The following is a 6,787-nucleotide window of genomic DNA, read 5'->3' on the forward strand; positions in this document are numbered from 1 at the left end:
ACTGGGAGCCTAAAATGTTGATCGTGACATCCTTTATTTAAATATACAAAAAAGTAGCAAAGTATCCTTTTAATTCCCTTCTCATGCCAAAGGATTAACGTCTGCAGCTACTTTTCATGTTAGAAATGCTCCCGTGTTCCACACACCTTTTGTCAGTCAAAACCTGTAGCTTTATTAGTCCTTCTGCTGTGCTCATACACTGTAAAAATGAAATGGGTAATAACTTAACCAAGTTAGGGCAACTGGTTCAACCAAACATAGTTACTTAAATGTCAAGACATTGTTATTTGTTAAAAGTAAATGTTCATTACTCCATATTGTAATGATTTAAATTACATGTTATTTAATGAACCATAAGACATAAGATTCCATAGTAAATATGAAATCAACCTTATGGATCTGTGGGTACTGTTAACCAGAAGATTGGAACTTTTTAATGCAGAGATTAGAAAACAGCTTCGTATTCACTCAGAGACAACAGAAGAGAGAGTGAAGTTTAAAAGTTTAAAGATTTTATTAAAACAAATTAAACTAGTCTAACTTCAACACTAAATGTATGGTGTAACTAAGGTGGATGATTGGCCACTCCAACAACTTCTCTAGAATGCTTTGAACTGGCGTTAAAGATGATGTGGGCATAGTTTTATACTTCGGATGTTTTGGTTTATGGTCGAATGAAAAGATGACAGATTTACCAAACACCACCAAAACCACGCCTCCGTCAGATCTGGCACATTCTGATTGGATCAGTAAAGCAATGTGTCATCTCTTAACGCTACGTGAGATCAGTCCTAGTGGAAACATTTAAAGTCATATTACTTATTATATTCTATAGGATTATAATAAAGTAATTAATATTTTGATTTCACAGATTGGTCACATCTTATTATCGACTAACACTTTGTTTGATTAGCTTATTAAAAATAGAGTTCTTTGATTAATTAAAAGGAGAGAATCCTTTCTCCATTCTTCTCTTTGGCTGGAAAGAAGCAGTTTAGAAGTAAATGCATGAGACCTTGAGGCCATATCTCTGTTTCAGAGGAGATGGGGAAATGACTTTTGGTGGAAAACAGTCATTTCATACCATTACAGTATTTAAACAACTAGATTCTGTGGAACCAGTTGGCATAACTTGATTAAGTTAATTCAACATATCATTTCTTACAGTGTAAATTCCATCTCTCACATGAGGTTTGTGTTGTTACCAAAATAGAATTTCAATAGGAGTTGGAAAATGACTAGGTGGCAGAAGCTAAATGTAGGGAAATCAGAATAATGAAAACGTTACTGAGCACCACTCATGTTATTAAAGAAAAGATAAAAACAAGTGTCCAACTGGGAGTTCTTCTTTGGCTCTTGTTTAACCCACTGGGTAATAAAGTGATTTGTTATAATGAGGAGGATTTTATGAACGACCTCTTCCTCCGTTCGTATTGATTGGGAGCTATTTAGTTTCCCATCTGCTAGATTGTTGTTTTCCCTTGATGTATGAGTTCATCTCCGTTCATTAAACCAAACACACACATAAAGAAAGAGTCAAGTCTCGATGAAGCATGCCCCCCCCCCCCCCCCCCCACACACACACACACACACATACACCCTATTGTTTCTGATAAATGACCACCCCGGCTGTGCCCAGCAATGAGTCAAGGGCACGGCAAACTATGAGGAAATGTGATTATAAGTGCACCGGAGCAGCAAAAGCACCTGAGGATATTACCAGCCCACGCAGCATGGGCTGAAATGTGACCACTTGGCGCTCTCCTAGACTGTTACCTTCAGGCGCTGCGGGATTTTAGAAACAGTAATTTATAGTGAGGAAATGAACACATGTTAACACGTCGTTGTCTTTCTCCACTTATCCGGGCCCGGGTCGCGGGGGCAGCATCCCAACTAGGGAGCTCCAGACCATCCTCTCCCCAGCCACCTCCACCAGCTCCTCCGGCAGGACCCCAAGGCGTTCCCGGACCAGATTGGAGATGTAACCTCTCCAACGTGTTCTGGGTCGACCCGGGGGCCTCCTGCTGGCAGGACATGCCCGAAACACCTCCCCAGGGAGGCGTCCAGGAGGCATCCTGACCAGATGCCCAAACCACCTCAACTGGCTCCTTTCGATCCGGAGGAGCAGCGGTTCTACTCCGAGTCCCTCCCGAATGTCCAAGCTCCTCACCCTATCTCTACAGCTGAGCCCGGCCACCCTACGGAGGAAACTCATTTCGGCCGCTTGTATCCACGATCTCGTTCTTTTGGTCATTACCCAAAGCTCATGACCATAGGTAAGGATTGGGACGTAGATCGACCGGTAAATCGAGAGCCTGGCTTTCTGGCTCAGCTCCCTCTTCACCACGACAGATCGGCTCAGCGTCCGCATCACTGCAGACGCTGAACTGATCCGCCTGTCGATCTCCCGATCCCTCCTACCCTCACTCGTGAACAAGACCCCGAGATACTTAAACTCCTCCACTTGAGGTAGGACCTCTCCCCCGACCCGGAGTTGGCAAGCCACCCTTTTCCGGTCGAGAACCATGGTCTCAGATTTGGAGGTGCTGATCCTCATCCCAGCCGCTTCACACTCGGCCGTGAACCTACCCAGCAAGAACTGAAGGTCAGAGCTGGATGAAGCTAGGAGGACCACATCATCCGCAAAAAGCAGAGACGAGATTCTCCTGCCACCAAACCCAACACACTCCACACCACGGCTGCGCCTAGAAATTCTGTCCATAAAGGTAATGAACACATGTTGACACGATAAATTAAAATTGATAAAGGAATCTGCATATGAAAACGTACGTTAGCACATACCTAGCATTAAAAATGTCTGTTTTCTAGAAGAAGTTATTTTTTATAGCGCCTCTAATAACACGGCACTTGACCATAAAAATGTCAGAATGATTTAAAAGATAATAATATAAAAATGGGAGAAAGATAGAAGTCTAAGATTATAAAATTTGTTTGACGACATGTTGTGTTTACCGTTTCCACTTTTTGAGACATCATGTTGCTTTATTTAATTGTAGCTGGATTATTTCGTTCATTAATTTTCTATAAATATTGGAAGAACTATGTTGAGTTTGCACATTTGTAAAAGAAAGAATGTTTTTCTTTTATTAAACTAGATACTGTTCTCATTTTGAAAGTAATGAATCTTAACATATTTTAAAGTACATTTGTGCCTATTTTCAATACTAAGTATGCCAAAAATGGTTCGTTTGATAAATAATGTTGGTTTACCTCAACTCACAAATATAAAATAATACTTTTCATTTCATGCTGTACGTATTTACAGAAGCCAAATGAAAAAGAATCTTTGATGGTTTGTCCTCTCGCAGCTTCAGTTGTCCTTTCATTTGGGCTCCTAAACACAAAGCATTTAACATTTGAAGGTATTTAGAACGTATGAATGAAACTTTAACCTTGGTTTTGTGAGGTTCTTGTTAGAAAATCTTCCACAAGAGAAGGTGACATGACAACGAAATCAAAGAATTATTAGTTTAAAATGAAAAAAATGAAAGGGACCTCCTGCTCTTTGACTGTGCTGTCATGTTGAAGACAACCTTGAGCAAACTTACAAAGAACGATGATCCCTCCCAGTTGCAGAGTGGTGCAGAGGTATGTGCAATTGGAGAGGCTTAGAGCAGGGGTGCCCATAACTTTTCAAGACAAGGGCCAAAAAGTTATTAGTTGGGGCTGCATGGTGGTGCAGTGGTTAGCACTGTTGCCTCGCAGCACGAAGGTTGCAGGTTCGAAACTCAGCTGCGGCCTTTCTGCGTGGAGTTGCGTGTTCTCCCCATGCATGCGTGGGTTTCCTACGGGTACTCCGGTTTCCCCCACAGATCACAACATGCCCTGTAGGTTATAAATTGTACGTCGCTTTGGATAAAAGCGTCTGCTAAATGAATAAACATAAACATAAATAAACATAAACATAGTTCTCACGTCACAGGTGACAAAAATGGGATTTTTTAAATTAAAATAAATGCTAAAATTATTTTATGCTCATATTTAAAGTTGTTCTCTTCAAAATAGTCAAAAACAGGCATATTAGTACATATTGGAAGAAAAAAATGTTAGAAAGTATTCTTCAGCTATCTGCCTCATCGGGGGGCCACACAAAATCACAACGACAACCTCGGGCCGCGCTTGTCTGGCTTAGAGTGTTGGGATGACATCCAGCCGTCACATCAAGCTGTGGGTCTGTAAACTGGACAGATGTTTGCATTTTATTGGAGGTGCCACTACACTGTAAGAAAAGAAATGCTGAATTAACTAAATCAAGTTATGTCAACTAGTTTCACTAAACCTAGTTGTTTAAATAGTACAAGTAAAATACATTGTTATGTTAAAAGTAAATATATACTACTCTCCACATTTAAGCAGTTAGGTTTAGTGGAACCAGTTGTTATAACTTTTTTAAATTAATTCAAAATTTCATTTCCTACAGTGTATTTTCCCTACATTTCTAAAATGGCATGATATTAAACATAAAATATGCTGTTTTAGGCATCATGTGCTAAATACCATACATACAAAGAAAAACACAAAATTCTGACTTCTTGAAAGGAAACATTCTTATTTTTCTTCATTTAATACAGCTGCTTTAAACTAAACTCCAAATGCTGAAATGATTTTTAAAAAGATCCAAATGATTTACAGAGAAGCTTGGCGAAAAAAGCTGGAAGGAAATAAATCGAGAAGTGGAGAATCAGAAAAAAGTTTCATGAGGATAATGGATATTTATATTTCTAAAGACATTTGAGTCTGAGGAGATCAGTCAGTACATCTGCTGCTGGCTCACATTTCAGTGCTTCTGTCAGGCAGAAATGTCAGCTACAAGCAGACAGGTGCCCTGGGAACTCCGCTATCTAGTTTCAAAATCTGTTCAGATTAATTCCTCATTAAAATAGAAAAATACAGTGATTATTCACTTAAAAAGAGAAAAATAGGGAAGAAAAGTTCATATTTGTATTTTTCATCAATAAAATTAAGAACATTTCAGCCAGTCAAACACTGATGTCTCATTCCAGGAGCCTGCAGATCCTTTTGACAAGCAATTTGCTTTGAGCCGTTTGTCCCCCGAGGACATGCACTCAGCCTATCAGCATGATTCATCTTCCTGATTACACGGTGAGTCTGAGGGCGCTGCGTGGCGTCTGAAGGGTGAGACCTGCTGCTGCTGGACAGAGAACAGGGGAGGGATGGTGGAATTACGCTCATCTGTTCTTGTTAGTCACTATCTCTCATCACAGGTTTAGTGAATGAAGTGTTGCAGGACGGCATGGCCGTTTACCATGAGCCACGCGCCTGAGGACACATCAACTTCTGAGTCAAATGTTCTCCTGAACCACTGGATGGTTTTGAACTAAATCATTTGGATGAAGACCTGTAGCTGACCAACTTATGGTCCGAGATCAAAAGCTCTAACCCAGGGGTGCCCAAACATTTTAACATGAGGACCAAAGTCATCAAGATAACGGTCTTCGTGAGCCACAAAAACGTGATTACATTTTTTTAATGGTCAGTTTTAAAATTTGTACTCCTCAAAATGTGTCTAAAACAAGTAAAATTGGAAATATCTGTGCCATGGTCGGTGGTGAGCTGCCTGCCTGTAACCCTGTTTTTCTCTGAGCCTTGTCTGCAGGTGGGCGTGTCTGAGAGCTACCAGCTGCAGCTGATCCTGTCATCAAGGCCCGGGGGATTTAAGGAGCAGTGTGACACTACACCACGCTGGATGATTACTCCAGCCTCTAACCTGTCTCAATCCTGTGTACTTTGCTAGATCGTGTGTATATTGCTAGATAACTTGCCTCCTGACAAGTCCTGACGACTCTACCCTGCTCTCCTCCAGGTTACGCTCCACACTCCATCACCTCCACACCAGCTCGGACTCCTGCACTCCTGATCACACTGCCTCCTCCCCGGCCGCCTGCTCTCAGCCACTCACCTGCCCTCCTCAGCCTCCGCTCCTACATGATGTCTGGATTAAACAGTTTCTGTGCCTTCTGGACCTCCTCAGCTCACCCGGACCTGACCAAATCCCTCCCCGTGTCTATTACCATTACCAGAAAACCGTAAGCTCCCGCCTGTCACAAAATCTCCAAATTATTCCACCAGATACTCCCTCTGTCTCCCTCCTCAGAATCTCACTCTGGAATCTTGCTACCTGCGCAATCGTCTTCTGTTCCCGTTACTCCTTTAGTTCCTCATTTAAAATAAAATCCTTTTTACACTTGTTTCCGCAATTGATTCTGCATGTTGTGGGTCAAGAAGTCGCCACCCAACATGACAATCTGACCATCTTTCCAGGGTTCAGCATTCTAGAAATGCAAGCACAGGGGCAGCAAAAAACCCTCCAAGAGCTGAAGAATGACCCCTGGGCCATGTTGGGCATCCCCGAGCTAACCCTGATTTCGCAGCATCACAGCACATCCTTTATGGAGTTTCTGCATTTGTTATTATTTAAAGCTCCTGAACAAAAAAAGGTTTCCTGGTTGCAGTCATGATCAAAATGACACAAAAGATTTTTTATACAGATTTCTGCTTTAGTGTTTTCAAATTGTCGAATGAATTACAGGCATTTCTTAAACTTTTCATGACAATTTGTTTTCTTAATTTTGAGAATTGACCACAAGTTCTGAGTGCAATACAGGTCTGATTGTTTTGGCAATGATTCCAGATGGCCACAACTCACTTTACAGAGATCAAGCGATTGACCCCAGATTGGGTAACAATCTTAGTTTAAGACGTTTTCTTGGCGTCAACCCCAACAAACCACAGAACTTAGACATGC

Source organism: Nothobranchius furzeri, chromosome 2, assembly GCF_043380555.1.
Source record: "Nothobranchius furzeri strain GRZ-AD chromosome 2, NfurGRZ-RIMD1, whole genome shotgun sequence".
In the NCBI taxonomy this organism is placed as follows: domain Eukaryota; kingdom Metazoa; phylum Chordata; class Actinopteri; order Cyprinodontiformes; family Nothobranchiidae; genus Nothobranchius; species Nothobranchius furzeri.